Below are 23,072 nucleotides of genomic sequence, written 5' to 3'. Positions count from 1 at the left end.
ACACCACAAGAAAGAGACGCCATAGAGAAAGAGAAAAAGAGAGAGAGAGAGTGTGGGAACCAAAAAAAAAGAGAAAATAATAATAATAACAAGGGCTTGTGTTTGTGCATGCATGCGCATCTGGAACACATCCAACGGAAACGTGCGTTCCAAGTGCAGAACTAACATCATCATGGGGAGCCTTTTTCTCCATGGGGGTTGGGGGAGGGGAGCAAAACTGACAGGTACCTGCACAACATAATACAGCCCTCCGAGCGGAGGGATGACAATGGCAAACCAGGGCGTGGAGAAAGTGATGACGATGAGGACCGACGCCACCTTCAGGAGGCAGTCGAGGAAGGAGCGCAGCCGCAGCGGGATCTCGACGTCGATGTTGTCCGTCTCCTTGGCGAAGCAGTTGAGGAGGGCACCCTTGAGGGTGGTGTCAAAGAAGGAGGAGGGGCAGCGGAGGATGTTGAGGAGGAGGAGGTGGTGAAGGGAATCGGCAGCCAGGATGCTGCCGTGGTAGAGGAGGAAGCAGCCACCGGTGATGAAGACACCTGGTGGCCACGGGGGGCAAGATGAAGGAGTGTGAATCGGGTGGAGAAAAGCGACGATACCTTAATAACAGTCAGGAACGGTACAGTATCGAAGAACGATTAAATAGAAAAAGTATTAATCTTAATACCAGAGAGGAACTTGTAATAAACAAACACTTCCATAATTTTCGATAGGAATCCACATCACAAAAGGCAGAGAGAAGAATGAGACGAATGACAACATATTTTAAACATGACTTCAAAGGAAAGTAATATGAGGCTGAAAATGAATAACATACGGATACCAATAGGATAAGGTAAAGATGCAGGATCAATTCAGCAATTTTTTTTGTTAGGTTTTTTTTTTTTAAGGACTGTTAGGACAGGGACAAGCATGGGAAGGGGCAAGGTAGAAGGACTGGCTAACATTTCTTTCATTGTGAAACACACAAGGTTTCAACAGCATATATTTGTTTTATCACAATTTTTTGACAAAATATCTTCACTTGGCGTGTTAAGTTGCTGATGCCAATAGTTCTAATGATGTTCAAGAGCCTCTAACAACATTTGTTTGGGATGATACACAAAACCAAGCAAAACTCACCTTTGAAATGTCTTTCTTACTGATTAAACATATTAAATAATCTTAGCAGTGGTCGTGGATTACTGGATGGAAACTGCTGTAAACATCCATCACATGGGATAAGCATATTTGTAGTAACTAAAGGAAATTAACTGAACATAACAACCTAAATGCATGGTCATAGCAATGCTAAGAATCCAATTTTTACATTACAGCAATTTCCTTTCATACCACCTCACTTGTATGAACATTTGAAAATCACAAATCTAGAGAAACCACGGTGACTGTTATAAACCGTACTCTATAGACACTATACATGATGTCATTTTACTATATATGAAAATTTTCCCAATACTTTACCAACTTTGTTACAACTGCCAATTTTGCAACATTTTACAAACCTTTCCTCTCTTGAGTACAAAATTTTATGAAATTAGACAGAGGCATTCCTCCTTTATGCCCTAATATCACAAGAAACAGCAAAAACAGAAATGATGAAAATGAAGAATGAGGCAGTGGCTGAATCTGGCTCACATCTAGCTAGCTACCTCATCTCTAGACTTTGTAAGCAATATTAAACCAACTACTCGGACATAAACTGTTTTTATTAACACGATGGATATGACGTTTGAAATATGGACTCACAGTTAACAAAGAAAGCATATCTACTGACAGTAAGCATGAGTGTGATGGGTACATCAGTATGAATTAAAGGCAGTGACTAAAATGCGACAGATAGTTATACAAGGCACAGAATCAGCAATGTATATTCATTTCTTATTCTTTTTGGTCGAAGTTGATAGTTTCTTGGAACCAAACAGATAAAAAGGCTGCTTAGTTGGGTGAACGTTGGAAATCATATCAATAGACACAAGCAAAGGCATAACTTCATATATTCTGCCTTCTTGCATAACAGTACCCCATAGTATAATCACATGATAAATCAAATGTAATTTACAGATCCCATTCATTGAGGTTATGGCTAAGGGTAGAGTAAGGGTGCATCTTTTCATCACCCTCATGACTGAAGCCACATTCACTAGCTCACATCTTCTTGGTCTTCAACTCTTCGGGCCTGAAGAATTTCGGGACTTGCGATGACCATATTCATACCACTCAAAACTATGATTGTACATACAATTTGTTATGAAAACTAAACCCAAGGTAAAAGATCGCTTATGTGAAAATGCAGAGAAAATGAAAGGCCCCCTGGAAATTGTGACTATCACTAATAATTGCACCGGAAGAGAGTTGATTAGCATACAATTAAAAAACAAAAATCAAATTCAGGCCCCTGCTTCAACCAGATCTACCAAAAGTTGGACCAAACAACTGCACGGGGTGGGGGGGGGGGGGTTCTGTATCAAAATAGAGCAAGAATTTGGGGAGTGAATTGCTGGTCCATCTCGGGACATGAAGAGGAGTTCGAAGAAGTTAAAGGGTAGCATTTCTCGAGTATACAGGAGCAACACCCACACATACTATGAGGTTTGACGGAAGAAATAGATTAGATCCTTGATCAAACATCTTTCAGGTAGTCTCTTTACAATCAATGTGGCAGGGGCCTGGCAGCTCTTGCCATTGATCACTTTTAGCCCTGCAAAAAGATCAGGGGTACAGACAGGCCTCACAAAAGGCCGCATTAAACCCACACTGCCCCTATAGGGGAGCTACTTCTGACCTTGCGTGATGCCGAGGAGGGCGTAGACGGTCAGGTAGCGGTCCCTGACTGCCTCCGGCTGCGTCCCGTTGACCAGTGGCTCGTTACTCCAGCGGCTGAGCCAGAGGTTGGAGGCCACCGACGTGGCATTGAAGAGGACGTAGAGGAGAAGGATGACCAGGGAGAGGACCAGGCCGATGGAGCGGATGTAGGCCCAGAAGACCGCAAACTTGACCTGAACGGTGGTCGAGTGATGGATCAACACAGAAGGTACTGGTGATTATGTTGTACAAGAAGCTCATATTTTCAACAATTTTAGTTCTCATTTCATATTCCAACATATCATTATACTGTACAACATTACCGGCCTTTTTAGGGTTAAACAGACATATCAAACAATAATACATTCACTGTGGCCATCATGTAAATACTGCTTTCAAGTAACGCTATAAAGCTAAAGGTAGCCCCATAATCAAACTCCTCTGCTTATGCTGACATAATTCCTCATGGGACGTCAAACGTATTAAACCTCTAAAACGACAATATCTGTATATTACCTCTAGGCATCACCCTGAGTACTGTCTCCATAGTAACCTGACTCACATTGCCTCTCTTGGCCTTTTCTTCCCGGATGAGTTTGTCCTCTGTATCTCCCAGCACCACCTTCCTGTTCTCTGCAGATTCAGGCTTCGTCTTCAGGGGCCGGTTACCGGTTCCCCCAAACTGGATCTCGTACTGGGAGATAGCCTCTATGTCTTTCCTGTTATCACAAAGAGAGGACAGAGAAATAATAACATGGTATATCAGATTTGTCATCTTCCACAAAAAATGGCATTTCATGGAAACTGTTTAGAATTATTTCAATCTGCTCAAAGATTTGTTTATGTGCTATGCTGGTCTTGCCGAGTGGCATAAATCTGCTAGAATTTGTGACTGCACGCAATTAAGCACACACACGCACAATTACACACACATTGAAGCATGCAAAGAAATGCATGAATTAAGAGAAGAGAAACTGAAATGAACCATAATAAGACCTACATAATCACATAATTATTGACATTTAAGACCTCTGAGAGTTGTATGAAGCAAAATATTTCATCCAAATTACTGTACTCTCGTAATATTTATCCACGAACTACTCACTTATGTACCAGACACCACTAAAAAAAAGCCTCTCACTACAGATCTCAATAAACAGCTTAATCCTCTCACCATAGTTCTCAATGAACAATTTAATCGATGCAAAAAAAAGAATATTTGCAGCGAACTGATTGACAAAGTCTTGAAACTCTCCCCCTCCCACCCCCCCCCCCCCCCCGCAAAAAAAAAAAGGAGAAAACAGAAAAATACAGTTGATAACCTTGCAGTTAACAACAAAATAATATATCATGTAATAGCAGGAACATCTGGGCAAAATGTTTCAAGATCTTCATCCCTTTTATTTAAATGTGTCTTTTTTGGTTTATGTGTCTTTTTTTTTTTTTTTTTTTTGGGGGGGGGGAGTTTCATGTTTGTTTGTTTGTTTGTTTTGTTACATTTCAGTGAGAGGGGACCACAAGGTAAAGAAGAGGATGGAGGAGGGGCAGATTCTTACCCCTTGGGGTGCAATTTGTCTGATCCTTGGGGCACTTTTAGCATTGAATCCTTGTCCTCTGTCAGATCCTCTAGAGACATGTGACCTGTAGGAAGGGAAATAGAATTCACTGGATGACCGATGCGACATTGAATAAGAAACAACTCTGTTCAGAGTCAAACCAACATGAATGTGTATAACTCCTAATAGTCTGACTAGAACAAAAAATAAAAAAAAGAATGCAAAAATAAAAGACAAACATTGTTCAACTACACTGTATGTTTCTAGCTACAATTTAGCAACGGATATCAAGCTTTCCAGCTGCACCCCTGGTTAATGCAATTGACATTCATGTTGTTTCAGCAACAGGACCATGCCACGGGTCGAGGCAGGGACATTTACATATCATGATGCTAAATTTGCACTGCAACTCATACGTTACATATTCAAGCTTTTATCTTGTACGTAAAAATTGCGGATAGGAAATATATAAAGGCATACAAATTTTGGTCTTCTGTAGGAATTTCATTAACTCTATGTGCAACTTACACAATAGATCGACATAAATATGGGAAGTTAACTGAAAGCTTTGTAGACTCTTTATCAAAACTACGCCTGGGGCTGCCAAGCTGTCATGAGATAAAACCAGAAACATTGACAGCATAAAACTTTTATATGCTAATTCCATTGGCATTCAATGCATTGTGTATAGAAATAACTCATGTGTGCATTTTACTTTCACAAATCTTGGCTCCTCGGAAATTTTGTGAAAGTTTTGTGCACGCAAAAATGTCTAGTTTTACACCACTCTCGATTCTCCTACCAGCCAGCTTTTCACTCAGGGCTGCTAGCTGCTCATCATCACTGTCCACGTCATCGTCCTCCTCCTCGTCAACGTCCTGGCTGTAGTTGCGGAGGAACTCGGCGAAGGCCCCGTTCTGGTCCAGGAGGTCCTGGTAGGAGCCCACCTCCGAGATGCCGCCGTCCACCATGACCACGATCTGGTCCACCTGGGGCAGGAAGCTGATCCCGTGGGTGACCAGGATGCGGGTCTGCAGCGGTGGAAGTGAGAGGAGAAAAACACCTGTTGCTCTGGTGGATGGTTGGACAGCCGTGATTTGGTAAAACACCACATCAATTTGCTGTTTGTTTGTTGTTTTTTGATAATATAAGACATTCTTTTTCCTCTGTCAAAATTCTAGCTTTTATATCAATCTAGATTTGAAGACAATTCATTTCTGTATTTCACCAACATTCCTATTTTGATTTAATGAAACAGAATGATCAGTGCTCTCCATCCTATGTTGGTCAAGTATAAACACATGGAATATCTTGCGGTGTGGAAATTATCATCAATTTTGTGCTTGACTGTACTAACTTAAAAAAAATATGAACACAAAATTATTTTGGGAATTGTACAATATCTACAAGATTATAAACAAACAATGTCCTGTGAAATTGGACCAGCACAAAAATCGGTTGTACAAAAGTTTCCACTTTTATGGCAATCCATGTACTTGATTAATTTGTAATTTCAACATTTCTACTATCTCATAGAGGTTGAATACACATAACAAAATACATGAAGTACATAGAATTACACGATACATGAAGCTGAATGTTATACAAAGATAAACTAAGATGTCAATATTACATGAGTGGTGGAACCAGGATGGACCCACACAGGTTTCTGCACTCAATTCCACAAAACTGACAGAATAACTGATCTACGCCACAATGATGATAATCAAATTCGTGTTTTCCACTCAGACAAATTAGACATAATTTTTCAGGTAATGACATGTGCTATGATCTTTATGCCCTAAATTTGAATGTTGAGATGCACTTCACTGAACGTGGAAACTTCACCGCGATGCATGGACTGGTGCCCACCTTGTTCTTCAAGAGTCCCTGAGGTCCAATGACGTGTTCAAAGATGTGCTTGGCCACGTGGGCATCCACAGCACTCAGGGGGTCATCCAGGAGATAAAGGTCATTGTTGGCGTATACCGCCCTCGCTAGGCTAACTCTCTGTTTCTGACCACCACTCAGATTAATCCCCTGTGAAAACAGAACCAACGTTGCTAAAAATTAAAGCATGCTGGTGTATGGCCATAACTTTTGGATAGGCCTAATATGAAAATCACTATCAAAATTTCATATAAGGGTTTTCCAAAGGATGTAAAACGTATATCACATTTGGAACACTTTCCATTTTAACATTACAAAGTACCTTACAGTCTTTTTTCCTCCAACAATTTAACCTGTTGAGGACAAGTCCTGAGTATACTCGGGCAGGTGTCTGTGGGAAATGTGTGTTATAGCAAAATCAGCCTATCCTCAACGTGTTTTAAACAGAAGCATCAATTGTTACTACAGACATGCCTCCAAAATACCACAAAGTATATTTCCTCACTAAATGAAGCTATTGAGTCATCTACAGAAATCAAATATGCACATCTTCTTTCTTTACAATTTGAAAAAGTCTATCGCACTGATGTACAAATGAAATAAGTGACAAACAGATATTTTCCGATGAAGGACAAAAACATGTGAAGGTTTTACCTTTTCTCCAATCTCCGTCATATCACCGCCAGGCAGCACCTCCAGGTCTCGAGCGAGGGCGCACGCCTGGATGACGTGTTTGTATTTTGTGACCTGCATGCCCTGGGCAAAGAGGATGTTGGACCTGACGGTGGCGTTCTGAATCCAGGCCTGCTGGGGTACGTAGGAAACGGAACCCTGGACGACAGGACAAAACATCAAAAACTTTGTAGGTACATTTAACAGTGAAATATCTTACTGATAACTACTTATGAGCAACACATTACTGAACAAACTTTAAAGAAACATACACTTTGTAACTGCTTAAATTGCAAGAGGCTAGACTTGACTGGTTTCACGCGACTTCATGGTTCCCATTATTCTTTGCTTTTTTATATAACTGAATATGACTGTAAATGTATACAATGATTATTACTGCATTGGATAATAAAATTCTTTCTTTTTTTCCTTCCTTCCTTCCTTCATTCAAATAACAAAGAAAATTTGCATCATGAATTTGACATGTTGTAAGATATACCAGCACCGACACAAGTTTACTACAACAGAAAATGACCATCTCATAGTGACCACATGAGAAATATCTCAGTAGCTGCACTACTTGAACATAAAGCAAAATTGCAGGCCACCGGGGATAGGCATGATACCACAGCTTTAGGACACTGCATTTCATACATGTTGATTTCAAGACATATGAGAGAAATCAATTGCTTCAAATATTTCCACCAAGCCGACAGGTCTCTGCACTGGTTACCAAGTCTACCAAGTCTTACCTTCCCATTAATGGGTAAAGCACTATCAATCATTTGAACTGTTGCAAATGCCAGGATACACATCACTTGGAGCTCTTATGCTTTTTATATATTATATAAAAAACAAAGATTAAAGGTGGAATGAGAGTATCAGATATTCTATGTCATATCAAACAAGGAAAAGTAGAAATTACGCGGTGCGTAATATATGTCCCCGCCGGAAGTAGCATTTAGTAGCAAAATGTACAATATAGGTAAAAAGATGAAGGTCAAAGGTCAAAGAAGTCAAAGGTCAAAATTCTATGTAGAAGTTTTGAAGCCCTCACCTAGTGCCATCACATAAAGCAAACGGAATCAAAATCGGGTTAGAAATGGCGAAGGAGTAGCATTTTGTAGGCAATGTACAATATAGGTCAAAAATCAAGGTCAAAGGTCAAAGAAGTCAAAGGTCAAAATTCTGTGTAGAAGTTTTGAAGCCCTCACCTAGTGCCATCACTTAAAGCAAACGGAATTGAAATCGGGTTACAAATGGCGAAGGAGTAGCATTTTGTAGCAAAATGTACAATATAGGTCAAAAATCAAGGTCAAAGGTCAAAGAAGTCAAAGGTCAAAATTCTGTGTAGAAGTTTTGAAGCCCTCACCAAGTGCCATCATATAAAGCAAACGGAATCAAAATCTGGTTAGAAATGGCGAAGGAGTAGCATTTTGAAGCAAAATGTACAATATAGGTCAAAGGTCAAGGTCAAAGGTCACAATTGAAATTCTGTATATAAGTCTCAAAGCTCCCATGTAGTGCTATCATATAAAGCAAACAGAATCAAAATCGGGTTAGAAATGGCGAAGGAGTAGCATTTTGAACATTTTGATCACACACGGACGGACGCACGGACGCACGGACGGACACACACACGTACGGAGCCCGTTTCATAGTCCCCTGCTCGAACTCGTTTGGCGGGGACAAAAAGTATATGGGTTGTTATATTATCCTCTTTCATTCCTCCATGTACCTTTTCTTTTCGTTATTTGCATGTACCATTTGTAATATGCGATTTTTTTTTTCAATTTATGTATTTCATACATTCATATTGTACTGAATTTGTAATTTTGATGTTCTGGACCCCATGGAAGACCAGCAATGTCTGGTTGGCATCGCTGAATATGGGCTGTCTAGTCGTTGTCTTTTATACGGAAAATAAAATCAATCAATCAATCCATTATCAGTTATCAGGTATCATATTTATCATAATTTTCTCACCTCCACAAACACCTTTCCATCCAGTCGCTCCATCTCTCCCAGTATGGCTGACAGCAAGGACGACTTCCCGCATCCAACCTGGCCTACCACGGCAACCAGTGACCCCTTCTTGATGTCAAGGGTGATGCTGTTTGAAAGGCAAGATTTGCTTCTCAATATAATAGCTAGTAAACATCTTTTTCTCCAGGAAAGGAAAGGTATACAAAAGACAAATATTTCTATTGTAAACAAACTAAATACATCACATTATATTTCTTACACTAATATATCAATGTTTCTTGACAATGAATGACTGAGTATGCATCATTCAACTCTGTCCTAAGATGACGGCACATAACCGTCACATAGAGGGCTTCAAGATAATTCAATACCTACAGGTTATCCCATATGTGCTAAACTACTGTAAAATATGTAATGTTCACATGCATTTTAATGTCACCAATTTTGCAAGAGCCAAGATTCGCGAAATTAAAATACTAGCCAAAGTTCTTGTCTACACTATATGCATTGAATGCAAGTGACAATTTGCAAAAATTTTGTGTTGTGAGAAAGGCCGTCAGCCCCAATTCATAAAATTATGATGCCGCAAAAACATCTTTTTGACAGTACTGGTGCTCTAGAAATGAAGAGTCCAAACGAGGAAGACCCATCGGATTGCAGCAGGCAAGTCAATGTCATTTATACAAATCCATCACAAGCTATAAAACCCTGTGCAAAATTACCCCGTTTAACATTTACAAATGACCTTCGTTTAGTTTTGATTGGTTTGCACACCATTGTCCATGCCGGTTTTGAGTAGAATGCTTGAACACATCAAGCCATTAAATGGTGTACACATGCAAGCGACACTCTAGGTACTGAAGGAACTAGACGTAGTTGTGATGGACTTGTGACTAATACTTATATGATGATAAGAAATTAATCACAACAAACTATGCACAAGGAGAACTTTCCCTTCTATTTATAAGTATACTTCAGGAACTTACTCTGTAAGTGTAGTCTTTTCCTCTCTGTCCCATGTGAATTGTCCACTATCTATTGTGATTGAATGTCCTGTAAACACATAAGTAAAAATTAAAAGAAAAATATGATCAAAGTGAGGACTTCTCAAGGATTTTTCAAATAGGTCAATGGAAACATCATTTCACACCAGAATACAATCATATAACTAGGGATGATATTGAGGTTTGTTGAAAAAATCGGAAATCTAAAATTTCAGGTGATTTTAGTACATGGAAGAAAGAAAATGTGAAAATGTGAAAATCTAAAATCAGATTTAAATCTACAGAATATTATGCTTGTACAACATACTCGAGGAAAAGGAGACTCACATTCCCAATCCCGGAAACATGGTCACAAAATAGTGCTATAATGATTTTCAGGGTTTTTTTCCCCATCACAGGAAGCTCTTCACTGCAGAATTAGTGTACAGATGTGGTGACAATTCAACAAAGGGATTTCTCATCATTTTAAGAACAAAACTGCTACTTTTAAACAGCAAAATCAAAATATCCTTTTTTATAAATTCAACAATCACTCAACAGCAACCGAGGTCAATGAAATGGACTGAAGCTTTATCTGCCCACATCCATGTGTACTCTTACCTGGCATGTTGAAGTGGTCGACATTCTGAGGATCTAGTTCTTCACTCTTCAGGAACTTGTCAAGGCGCTTCAGGGAGACGCTCACCTGAATATGGGGCAGGAAAACATGAGGTAACCAGACACTTTGGTCTCAAAGTTGTGATTATAAACATTCTGTGAGCACACACACACATACACAAAAGGAACCCAAGCTCACGAAGCAACAAAACCCTGCTTGACAGCCATTGTCAGATGTTGATAATCTTGGAATATCTCCAGCCTAATATCATGGATTGAGATACATATATGTGACCCTGCACCACAAAACCAACAAAAACTCGCCAGACATGGATTTTTAGTTAAGGGCAGATTCTGAAAGAGCAGACTCTAAGCTTTAAAATGATGTCTAACTCGATTCGAATGGATTTTTCTAACCTATATAAATATTGGATAGAAAGCACACACTCTGGGAAAGTTTGAACTGAGAAAAGAGGCTCTGAAGTACAGGGTCTATTCAAGCGCTTAATCTTTACTAAGCCATGCTACCTGTGCCATGAATGTGACCAAAAAAAAAAAACATGATGTAATCCACTGTAGCAACAACAATGAAGGGAATATCAGATTAAGCTGAAAATGAGCATGCTATATTAACACATTCTGTTCATTATAAATGTAAACTTTCAAAGGAGTAGCATCATCTTTTCAAAAGTTATTAGAGTTGAAAGTGAAGAGTGTCCAAAGGATTTTCAAGAAATGAAAAGGGGCTTCTAAGAAAAACCTGATCGCAATACTCTACCATAGAAGAAGCATAGCTCTTTCAAAAAATATAGAAAACTAAAAATTGACTTGGTTGACCCTTTTCATCTTTCTTGAGTCCACACATAAAATCAAGGGGTGCGACTTTTTGTTTGTTTTGCGATGCACGGTCACATAGGATGATGTGGTGGTTACAGCACACAGAAAGAGCATCCAGCAATGAGACAGAGAATCATGACACAAGACACATTACCAAGTTGGAATAAACAAGACACAAACCTGAACAATATTGGAGATGAGGTTGGGCATGATGCTGAGGGGGAAGCGCAGGATGTTGAAGAGAGCGATGGAGACAAAGGCCTTCTCTGCATCCAACACGTTCTTCTCGTCAGATACCACATACACGGCAAATGTTGTCACGGAAACCTGGCATATGCATCAATCAAGAGATATATGGTGTAAATCATATTTCCTTTATGAAAACTAACATTTCATTTGCATAGCAATAATGCTAGGACAACAAATAAAAACTACATATAAGTATCAACAGCTCCTTGATGTTACAACATCCTGTGAATCGGCTTAAAGGTATTGTAATAGCAACTATGGCTTTCACATTCATAATGGAGAGAACAATGGCACTGCAATGCAGTACCATAAACTAACAAAGGAGCATACACCATCACGAAATGTAGTATATGTGGGCCATTTTACTGTAAATTCTTTAGAATTCTTCTTAGAACTTGCATCGTTTGCTTCACTTTATGATGAATTCAGAGATATAATACTCTCATGTCTCCCCTCATGTGGTTGTTCAAAGAACATAAACCTTTGCAATGATTTTTTTTCTAATTGTTTATGACAAGAACAAAATACATATAAAAATAAATACAAAAAACAAAAGTACACTAAAAATGTCACTAAGGCGACTGGTATGCCTTCACCATAATGCATGATTCTCCTAATAGGTCTATAGTACATGTGGACAATGTGTGATTACATTTTCACAAAACTGGCAAAATATTAAAATGACAAGTTTGTCACAAAAGTGTTGAATGTTCACCTTCCTTGACCTAGGTTTAATTGGATGAATAGGAGAGCATGTATTTGGGATTTAAGGACTTTAACTTGACTTTGCCCATTCATAAGTTTATGCATTGAGTAATTTTCAAGGTATGGAGAAAAAGTGCAATTTCTGTATTGAAAAGTACATTGTTACCATTTTCATCTGGCCTTTGACTCTAAAATTCATAGGAAAATTACTGTCAGGCAGAACATGCATAAATATGTAGAAAGTTGAGCCACTTCCGAGATATGGAGGAAAAAGTTAGTTCAGCACTTTCCCTTCATCTTTGACCTTTTGACCTTTGAGGCAAAAAAAAAAGAAAAAAAGAAAAAGAAAGTTTCCAGAGAATATCTATTAGGTTATACATGCATACACCAAGTGTAAAAAAAAAATCCTGCTGGCATTGCATAAATATGACGGAAATAGTAAAATGTTGAAGTGTTGCCCTTGACCTTTGACCCCTGACCTTTGACCCCATGAACCCTAAATTCTCTAGATAATCACTGCCAGTCAGTACATGTATATATACTATGTTCCATGTAGATACCTTGAACAATTTCCAAGTTACGGAGAAAAAAGTGAAGTTTTAATATTGTTACTTGACCTTTTGACCTTTGACCTCATGACCCCAAACTTTCACCCGAGAATCTTAATTGGGTAATACATGTATACACTAAGTTTGAAGAAAATATCTTCAGGCATTGCATAGATATGGTGGAAATAGTGAAATTTTACGTATTTGACCTTGACCTTTTTGACCTTTGACCTTGAGCCTGTGCACCCAAAAGTTGATAGGCACAACTTCACCCCCTAATACACATACATGCCAAGTTTCATTAGGATATCTCCAAAGGTTTTTTAGTTACGCTGTCCACAAAATTAATTACGGACGGAAGGACGGACGGACGGACGGACAACCCGAAAACATAGGAGGCATAAAAATACATGTCTCCATCTCCTTTCTCTCTTAACTCAATGATTTTCCAACCTTCTCCCCCCTCTCCACCCTCCTTTCTGGTTCATCTTTCTCCTCCAATTTACTTCTGAACCCTTGACCTAATTCTCATTCTATTCTTCCTTACAATTCTCCCTGTCTCATATCCTCCCATCTCCTTCGGTGCAACCTCAAATTCCGGCTCGCCTTTGCCCTTTGTCACTATCTTCCTTTCTTACACGCTCCCTAGGTCGCTTTCCTTCTTTATTCTCCACTTTGTAGGGTCTTCCTTCTCAAAACAACAGTTATCAGACACATCGTAATAATAAAGAATATCTCTCCTTCAGATACCTACAACCTATCAATGTGGAGTCTTACCAGGACGGGTGCACAGGTCCAAGTGAATGAGTTGAAGGCATTGAGGTAGGCGGCATAACGGAGCACCTTGAGCTCCTTGTTGCGAATGGCAAGGATCTTCTCCTGGAAGGACTCCTCCCAGGCATACAGCTTCAGCACCTTGATACCACTCAGCACCTCACTCATCAGCTTGATGCGCGCATCCTTGTACCGCATCTGTTTCACCTGCAAGGGGGGGACCAAGGATAAGGAGACAGTCATGTCTCATAGATACAGTACGTGGCAACGCTAATCTGTACCATCTTGTTGTTTTTAACCCCTGGCTGACCAGGTGCTGTATGCAATAACCTTATTTGAACTGTATTCACTCATGAATTCAGAATGTAATCTTCCTATTTCCCTACCTGTAGTTTCTTTGCTTGCGTAGCGACCAAGGCATTTAGTGGGATGAGCAGTATCATGACCCCCAGCCCGGCCAGGACGGATGGCCCAAGGGTCTGCCAGAGGAAGTAGAGCGCCACCGAGATCTGGAACGGCGCTGACCACAGCATGTTGAGGTACGTGCAGAGGTCCATACAGCGCTGGGCGTCGACCGACATGAGGTTTACAATCTCCCCTACGGTGGCTCCCTTCCGGGCGGCGTTGGATAGCTTCAGTGACTAGTGTATATAAGATATGGCAGTGGACAATATGAGAAATGATGACGACAATTGATGGTACTTTCATCATTCCAATGATTAATATCATAGGCATCAAATTCAGTGTGACTTTCATTATCCATCATTTTACCTCCACATGCACATATGAACATCACTGATTATACTTCCATGATATGTGCTGTAAGTGTAATAATTACGACTCGCAGAGTACAACATTATAAATGAAATTGTCTGTATTTTTGGCCATGATCACAAGCAATTATGAGCTGACAATCTGATCACTGATTCAGCGAACTATTGCATGACTCAGCAGTCCACTTCATTCAAATCTCAATAACTAAAGTGAAGCTAGAGGTGTTTGGTGGTTCTGTACATGTTGCATGCTGAACACTACAGGTATGATCCGCCCGAGGATACTGTAAAACGAGGAATTTTCGCGTGCATTTTAATTTCGCGAATTTCGCGAGCCCCAAAATTTGCAAAATTAAAATGCACGCGAAAGCTTTTGTCTACACTACATGCATTGAATGCCAGAAGCAATTCGCGAAAATTTCATGCCATGAAAAAGGCTGTCGGCTCCAATTCGCGAAAAATTCATGCCGCGAATATATTATGTTTTAAAGTAACCTATGCTCAATTCCACACTTCTCTCTAGCCCACAGGACAATGCAATCACCAGCAAAGTACATTTACAATCAATAATCAGCACATATAAATTCAAATCTGTGTTAAAAACTCATCTTTTTGACAACTGTTAATTATATGTGAAAATAGAAATGTATAGATGATCTTCTTTCCATGTGTACATGCACAGAGACTATCCTATGGTATTATACGTTCTAAGATCTGGTTATCATCACTATTATTGTGTTCATTATTATCATCACCATCATCATCATCATAATAATCATCATCATTATCATCATCATTATCAAATACTATGTGAATTTTCACGATGGAAACTGTATTAAATGCAGCTTTCGAAGTAGGTTCTTTACTTTCCATCACAATCACAAAGTAACCTAAACAAAGTCACACAATGTTCTTTCATTCCTTCCCTACCTTTCGATACACTGAGCCGATGATTGCTGTTCTGATGTGCATGCCGATGACGAAGCAGCGGTGGAAGTACTGGTGGAGGACACAGGAGTTAAACATGGAGCAGCACAGCATGAGCATGGCAAAGAAGTAACCCTTCCACTGCCACACAGAGGCATCTTCAGTGAAGTTGATCAGTAGGCTGCAAAAACACAAGCAAAACTGGTACCACAATGGCATATACAGCAGCATTTTCACACAACACACACAAAACATGATGTCTGTGTGATGGTAAGAGATTTTGCAAAGGAGCGGGAATAGAGGAATACGTGAATAGAGCCCACAGTGATTTCCTGTTCCAATTCGTGAATGCCGACCACTCACTAATTGTTTAAGAAAGTGCCCAGTGGTTAGCAGACGTGGTTAGCTAGGCCTGAATTGAACAGTAGCAATATACAGTATATGGTGTAAAATTTTTAGCTTGATGTAGGACAAAGTAGCACTGCACATGGTTGGTGAGGTCTTTGTATGCTACCCAAAACAGCTTAATGACACTTGCGTGCTTGACAGTGAACATGTGCAATGGTACTGTTTGTGGGTTTTTTCACCCAATTGCCATGTGCTGAGCAGTTGTCAAATACAATAGCAATACTCTTTTTACATGTTTTAAATTACTCTGCAGTGCACCTAATATAAAGGCTTCTGAATTGTTTTTTTTTTTAATATTCAAATATGAAAATTTTCATAAAAATGAGGTCAGACCTCTTCCTATAGAAAGTACTTAGCAACGAATACATACTATTTATCAATGTCGGGTAATTTAACAATTATTCTCACACAAAAATCAATGTAGGGGCATAAATCGAGAAGTCCTATCTTACAATATGACCTATGGAAATGTACTATATCAACATAAAGGAAAGCCAAATTTTTCCAAACGATATGCCAGCACAAAGTGATACTGTGAGCTTCTTCTGAACGAGATCTGTTTACAAGACCCCTTGGCTGACTCACCCAAGAATCTGTGGATTGACAAACAGGAAGCAGTCGTGGATAAACTTGAGGAGCACGGCGACCAGGAACTTATCCCCAAAGTTCTTGGAGACGGCCCTGAGCAGGTTCGCCTCGGGGCTGATGCTTTCCCCTTCCAGGAAGTCTACCTCGGGGGAGGGGACCGCCGGCATGTACCCATTCTTCCCTGCAGGGCCCCGGGGGTCCGTGGGCGAGGTGTAGACCCTCGTCTGGGTGGCGCCAGGAGATCCCTGCTTGGTCAACTCCGTCATGGCGAACTTCTGACCGTGGCTGGACGACTGCTGGTTGAGACTGGCCTGTGAGTGGGCCCTTGAGGTCATTTGATTGGCTCTGTACAAAAAGGATCATGATGATGACCACAAACATAATATGAAGGAGATCAAATGAGAGAAGGATGAATGAAGGAGGAAGTGGGGAAAGGAGGAGGAATAAGGGGAAGAGCAAGCATTCTTGTCACTGTCATATCATCTCACCAACAAAAAGTATCTAAACACAGCTAACCAACTCTACTTGACTAATTCACTTTTTTCCTTACAGGAACTTCCTTAATACAGGAAGGTGAATTCAATTCAAATCAAATCAAATCATCTTTTTCAAAAAAGAATTTTAAGTTGTTGGTTTTTTTTTATATAGAGAGATGTATTTTTGGATCATTTTCATGAAAAATACAAAATGTTGCTAATGACCTAAGCCCATGTTTAGATCCGATATGCCATACCTCACACATGCTGTACTAGGCACAATGATAACTTATGCATACCTAACAGCAATCGCAACAGCGGGCGCCAAACAGAGTCATGGATTCCCAAACTTACCTGTGAATTTCTGCAAACCACCTCTTCAGGAAGTCCACGACAACCGTCGAGGCTTTGTCCCTGTCCAGGAGGGACCACAGATCCTGTGTTTCAAGGCTCTTTTTGTAACCGGTCACAACCATTCTGTGTGTGTGTCAGTGGGGACGGAAAGAAAAGGAACACTTAAAACCATCACTCTTTCATGCTCTTTTGAAGCACAAAGCATGTCTAACGATAAGTCGTAACTAGAAATGGAAATTGTGCACATATTATCGCTGCATGTATTAGACATTTGATTGATTGACCGAGAGCATAGGATTGTTTGAGATAAACAAGTTTGCATTTAGGCATTTAAACTTGTGTGGATGAGTTTAAGTCATTTCTGGTGATCTAAAAAAAGAATAGACAAGAAAAAGACCCCAAACCCCTTAAAACAGAACAAATCTAAAGAGAAATGTTTACATCCCCAGGGATACTGATGTTTTATGTACAAGTATTCACATACACACTTTATATCTCATTCTGGGTCTTATCCATTAGTTCATTATTTATTCACATATCATTATACACACACTTTTTTTTTTGGGGGGGGGGGGGTTGTGGTTATCTTTAATTGGTGCTTGTTCCCAAGAACACCACATCAAAATCATCCACTTAATGCTTCTGCATTGTACCAAAACAGTCCTTCCTCATACAAATAGGTAAAAGAATTAAAAGAAATGGTCCCGTCTCAAAGAATAAGGCTAATTACTGTAAAACCAGACATGCATCTTAATTTTGCAAAATCCAAGATTTGCAAAATCAAAATGCACATGAGAGTTCTTGTCTACACTGTGCGCATTGAATGTCACTGGCAATTTGCAATGCAACAAAGGCTGCTGGCTCCAATTTGTGAAAAATTTTAATATGGCGCCAAGGTTTCTTGCTTTACAGGAATCTTTTTCTACATACCTGGAGAACCACCAGAATGTGACTTTTGACAAGAAGGAGGCTGAAGCTTCAGGAGATACTTTCTACATAGAAAGACAAGAAAGGAAGAAAGAAAAGAAATGAGAAGAATATGTTTGACTACAAAGAAGTCAAATTGTTTGTTCTGATGCCAGGGAATCTGTGTAGAAAATCAAGATATAGGTATGACTACATTTAAATAGAAAGTGGCTGACACACTTGTAAGTGAGCACACCAAGCACATACTACAGTGCTTACATAGCACACATCACCACCGTAGTATCTCTATGTGCCTTAAGGGACAGGGTTGAAAATGGAAATAGGAAATGTACTGTATGCACTGCAGATGTTGCAGTTTGCAAAACCAAAACTCATTCATAATACTTGCGTATACACATTCACACATGTGTACGGTGGTCCATAATATGTGCTAAATTTGGTAAAGAACTACTCTCCTGTTTGTGTTCCCACTGCTAAATATTACAACTGTCCTCTCCAAAGAGTGGAAGATGAAAAGAATACAAACTTATCCAATCTGACTGTATCTGTTTCTCCTTCTTAGTTTATGACCACTGAAAATGTTTTTCAATATTTGTCATATTCGACAGCTGAAATTAATAACATACATGTATATTAAATACTGGACAAGAGGTGAATCGATGGCCTAACTGTATGTAAAAACACAAACACAAACATAAACACACACACGCACACACACACAAAAGATAGCAGACATCACACCTAAAGATCTCAGAAGCATCACATAGTCTAGCCTGACACTTATGTTTTCTCCAATTTGGATGCATATTCTGATGAAAGCAAAATTGTTTACCCTTTCCGTGCCACTACGGACTCTAAAGAGCGTGTTCAAGGCTACGGGGCTTACTTTTTCTGTGCATATTGGACGCTCAAAGCATACAACAGGTTAAAGCACAGGCATACACAGCACATTACTAGACCGGGAATTGAACCTTCATTGACAATGTGGTAGTGAAGCCTGTCTCGTCTATGGGGGCTATTTTATTTCATCGCCTTCAGAGCCATACAGCTTAAGTCAGAACTGTTTATGACCACTTATCTATTACAGCCGCTCTCGATTTTTCTTTTTTCCTCTCTCTCTCTCTTGAATAGTTTCCATATAAAAGACTTGATTGCATCCACTCACAATGTACCTTTTCATTCAATCACTTGCTTATTTATTTGTGTATGTTTGCAACTCTTAATATAATCATTCCAATCATTCAATTGTTGCTACACAGTGTGCTTTAGGTTATCAATCAGACTCTACTCTTGCATTATGTAAATGGAAACTGAACTCACAGCATCTGTGACAACAGGTGAATAGTAGGGCATCTGCTCCGCAAAGCTAACACACACAAGTTGGGCCACGAGGACGAAGAAATACAGGAAGAATGTCACGTAACGGAAGACATCCTCAGAACCCTGTCAATCATAATGAAACATTCCCCGATTCAGTGATCAAATTTTGATATTCGTCAAAACAGCTGGATCATTCAGTTTAATTTCATTTTATTTCACTTTAAACAACACAAAACATTTACACACACACATGGTGACAATGCTGATATCTTTCATGAGGAGATTACAAAGGCAAAGGCAATAATGTATACACATGTGAATACATTGTATAATATTATATTGTTTATGTGTGTGCCATATAAAGCAGGGTTCGACACTAACTTTTTTTTTCTCTGGTGGTCTGTTCAGGCCACTAAAATCATAAAGACAAAGAGATTTTTGTGATGGCCCCAAATAAAAGGGAAAAAAATACATTTTTGAATTTTCGCTGGCGGATCGGGCCACTAAGAGAAAGCCATTTGGAAATTTGATGACCTGACATTAATTTTAAGTGGTTCCAAGCCACTGCCAGGCCACCGCTGATGTTGAACGCTCAATTATCAACACTATTACTTTTTTTGTAAGTGGTGGGGGAAGCAAGATAGCATATGAACTTACTTCTTGCGTGACAATATTCAGGTACTACAGAAATAAAATCTTATAAATGGCTCCATCACTGCTTTAAAAAAATATATACATTATTATAAACTACATGTACTTGTAAAACACTCAAATTTCAAATGAAAATATCACACTCTGCACACTCACACTGACCCTGGCATTGATGACCTTTGAGTGGAACTCCCCTACGGAGCAAAAAATACTGATGAGGTAGAAGAGGAAGAGGACACCAGAGGACTGCTGGCCTTTCCTCCTCTCGATGTGGATGATGACAAAGGCTAAAATCTGGCAGGAGGAAGAGGAAGAGGTTGACAGACAAAATAACGAACTGTTACTTCCAAAAAGTATTTAAAAATCAAATCATCAAGGAGAGTAATGAATGTCCTTATACTGGAAACCTCTCTTGGTTATGTTGCAAGCATACATCAAAGAGATTCATTTTTCTGAACTGACTTTTTTTTTGTAATATGGATACACATATTGTCGCTGGGGTGACAAACCCCAGCGAATTTTGGTAAAAATCACTTTTTTTTTATTGATTGTCAGATAATCAGGTAAGTAATGTCCTGTCCAAATCCTCTATAACTGTCTTACCCCAATGAAGTCCCCATGGAATGTCAAAGGAAAGGCGAACCAATTTGTTTTATAGTGCTTTGGCTGCCATGTTTTTCGCTCTCCTGAACTTTTGTCAAATCAAACTTACAACAAAAAGAGAAAAGCAATTACAGAGTAAAGACTTTTAGTAGCAAATATACGTTTGACCATCAGAGATACCCAGATAAAATTATGACCAAAGTTCAAAATGTAAAATAGCTGGAGGTCATCCGTCAATAAACTTTGATAAATTGTCACACATATGAACACGTATAGACCTATTTGGCTTTTTAATATGTGTGCTCAGGAGAGTCATTTTTCTTTCGTTACATCAAAATTTCGTTATAACCGAGCAAATAAACAATAAAAAGACATAGAGCTGATAATGTTGGAGCCTAACTTTTTACTTTGTTGTAACCATGTTCGTTATATCGGAAGTGCACTGTAGTAACCTTTGTCGGCCATAACTGTAGGGCTTCCAATATAACAAGGGAAAAAAAAGGTTTCAATGGGTTATGCAATGAGTTGGGTGCATTGCTACATCAGTGCATAAATTAACTATTGTTAGACTTACTGAAGCCCCCCAGTTGTGGCTGCAAGAGATATTGAAACATAAAAGACAGTGCCCAAACCAAATAGATCTATGAGATCTCAAAGTCCATTACAGCCAGGTACTGTACATCTACATGTATGTAAACAGCAATCCTAAAATTCTGATGTAGTGTATGTTTTTGCTCTACGTAAATATGCATTTTAAATTCTATTGATCTCTGCATCAAGGATTTCACACCAGTTTTGAATACTACATACTAAATACTTCTTATTTTCAGTCAAAAACCTAGCTTAGACTAACTGAACTACATAATATAAGGATAGGATATGAATGTTTTGATTGTTTTCTTTCATGCTTCTATGAAGATCTAACCTGTTGAGGACGGGCTGATTTTGCTACAACATGCATTCCCCATACACAACTGCCATAGTAAACTCGGGACTCGTCTTCAATGGGTTAAGACTAATGAGGTAGAAGCAGACCAGTCATCATCTTCTCCTGTAAAGTTTAACATCTGGCTGGTCTTCTGGCACTAATTATGGCCATCAAACTGAACACTGTTCAACATACAAATAAAATTTTGAATTTCGATATATTGTTTCATATGGCATGCCTATTTTGCCTCATCTTGACAGAGTCAAAACTAAGACATGATTTCATGTTACACTCTACATATACATCTCCACTAAATCATAAGCCTGATGAGTGTATTACAACTGTGCATTGTGACTCCAGTCCTGAATGTGTTCTTAGAGTCCAATGCTCTCAAATATCATTCAGGTATACCTTTTGAAAGGCACAATGTAGTTTCTGTTTCACAATCATGTCCTCATGTCATACACGTATGAATTTCTCACTAGTCTTTCATCAAGCTTGCCACGGAAAAGTCATCTATTTGGACTGGCGACTCAAACTACGAGCAGTCGCAAATAAGAACAGTTGAGTGAATTTGAGTCATATCAGACACTTGATACATGTATGTGTGATGAAGGACATGGCCTTATGAATGTCAGGCTGTTAACTACAGTAAAGGAGGGTTTCCTCTGATTATCTCGTAACAGTTTTCCATTGGTCTCCTGTATATTGCAAAAAAATCCTCGGAAAAACTGCTGTCTGTTGCTTAGTCAAGTATCATTATTTTCCTCTGTTTTTTTTTTTTCTTTTTCTTGAAGGAATTGCACCAGTAGAAAGTATCTATTGAGCGATTCCAATCCAACTTGAATGCTATACATTTCTACATCTGGTCAGATGATATGTAATGTCCTTGAAGAGCATTCAAGAAAAACAAACCACAACAGAACAAATTGTTTTTCAGAGTCAGTTGTTGCTACAAAGTATTTGAGGACAGTGCAAAACAGATACTGTAAATGTATTCATAATCAAGAAAAAAGATGACTTCCTAGCAAATAACCCACAGGCAGCAACGTTAGATGCGAAACTGAAATCACCACATGCATGAAAAAGCTTTTATTTAATTTGCATAATGTCGCCTTTCTCATCACTAATCAGCTGCATTAAAACCAGGGGCGGATCCAGGAATTCTGAAAAGAAGGGGCGCTTTACAAAATTAATGGGGGGGGGGGGGGTGCACATGACCCCCATTTCTAAAATATTTCTTTTGTTTTAACAAAAAATAAAGGAGGGCGCAACGCCCGGTGTGCCCCCACCTTGATCCGCCACTGAAAATGACCACTTTCACTCCAAACAAGTTTTCGTATGGGAAAGAATTTCCTTGACTAGCACACAGAGCACCATCGCCTACTATAACACACATCTAGAGCTACGATGTACATGCATATGAATGTATAAATGTGTACTTCCCTATTAGCAGCAACGTCAAGGTGACATACAGAATGCAGAGATGTGTCTTGC

At 39.3% G+C, this 23,072-nt stretch overlaps 1 pseudogene; it reads right to left on the bottom strand.

The window, feature by feature from the left end:
* Positions 1-228: 228 nt before the first annotated feature.
* LOC139715697 (multidrug resistance-associated protein 1-like) overlaps positions 229-23,072 on the bottom strand; it is a 32,576-nt pseudogene continuing 9,732 nt past the window's right edge.

Source organism: Diadema antillarum, unplaced genomic scaffold (assembly GCF_040938485.1).
Source record: "Diadema antillarum isolate AM-2024a unplaced genomic scaffold, OU_Dant_1.0 scf00000053, whole genome shotgun sequence".
NCBI lineage: Eukaryota > Metazoa > Echinodermata > Echinoidea > Diadematoida > Diadematidae > Diadema > Diadema antillarum.
This window is presented reverse-complemented; position numbering and strand designations above follow the sequence as displayed.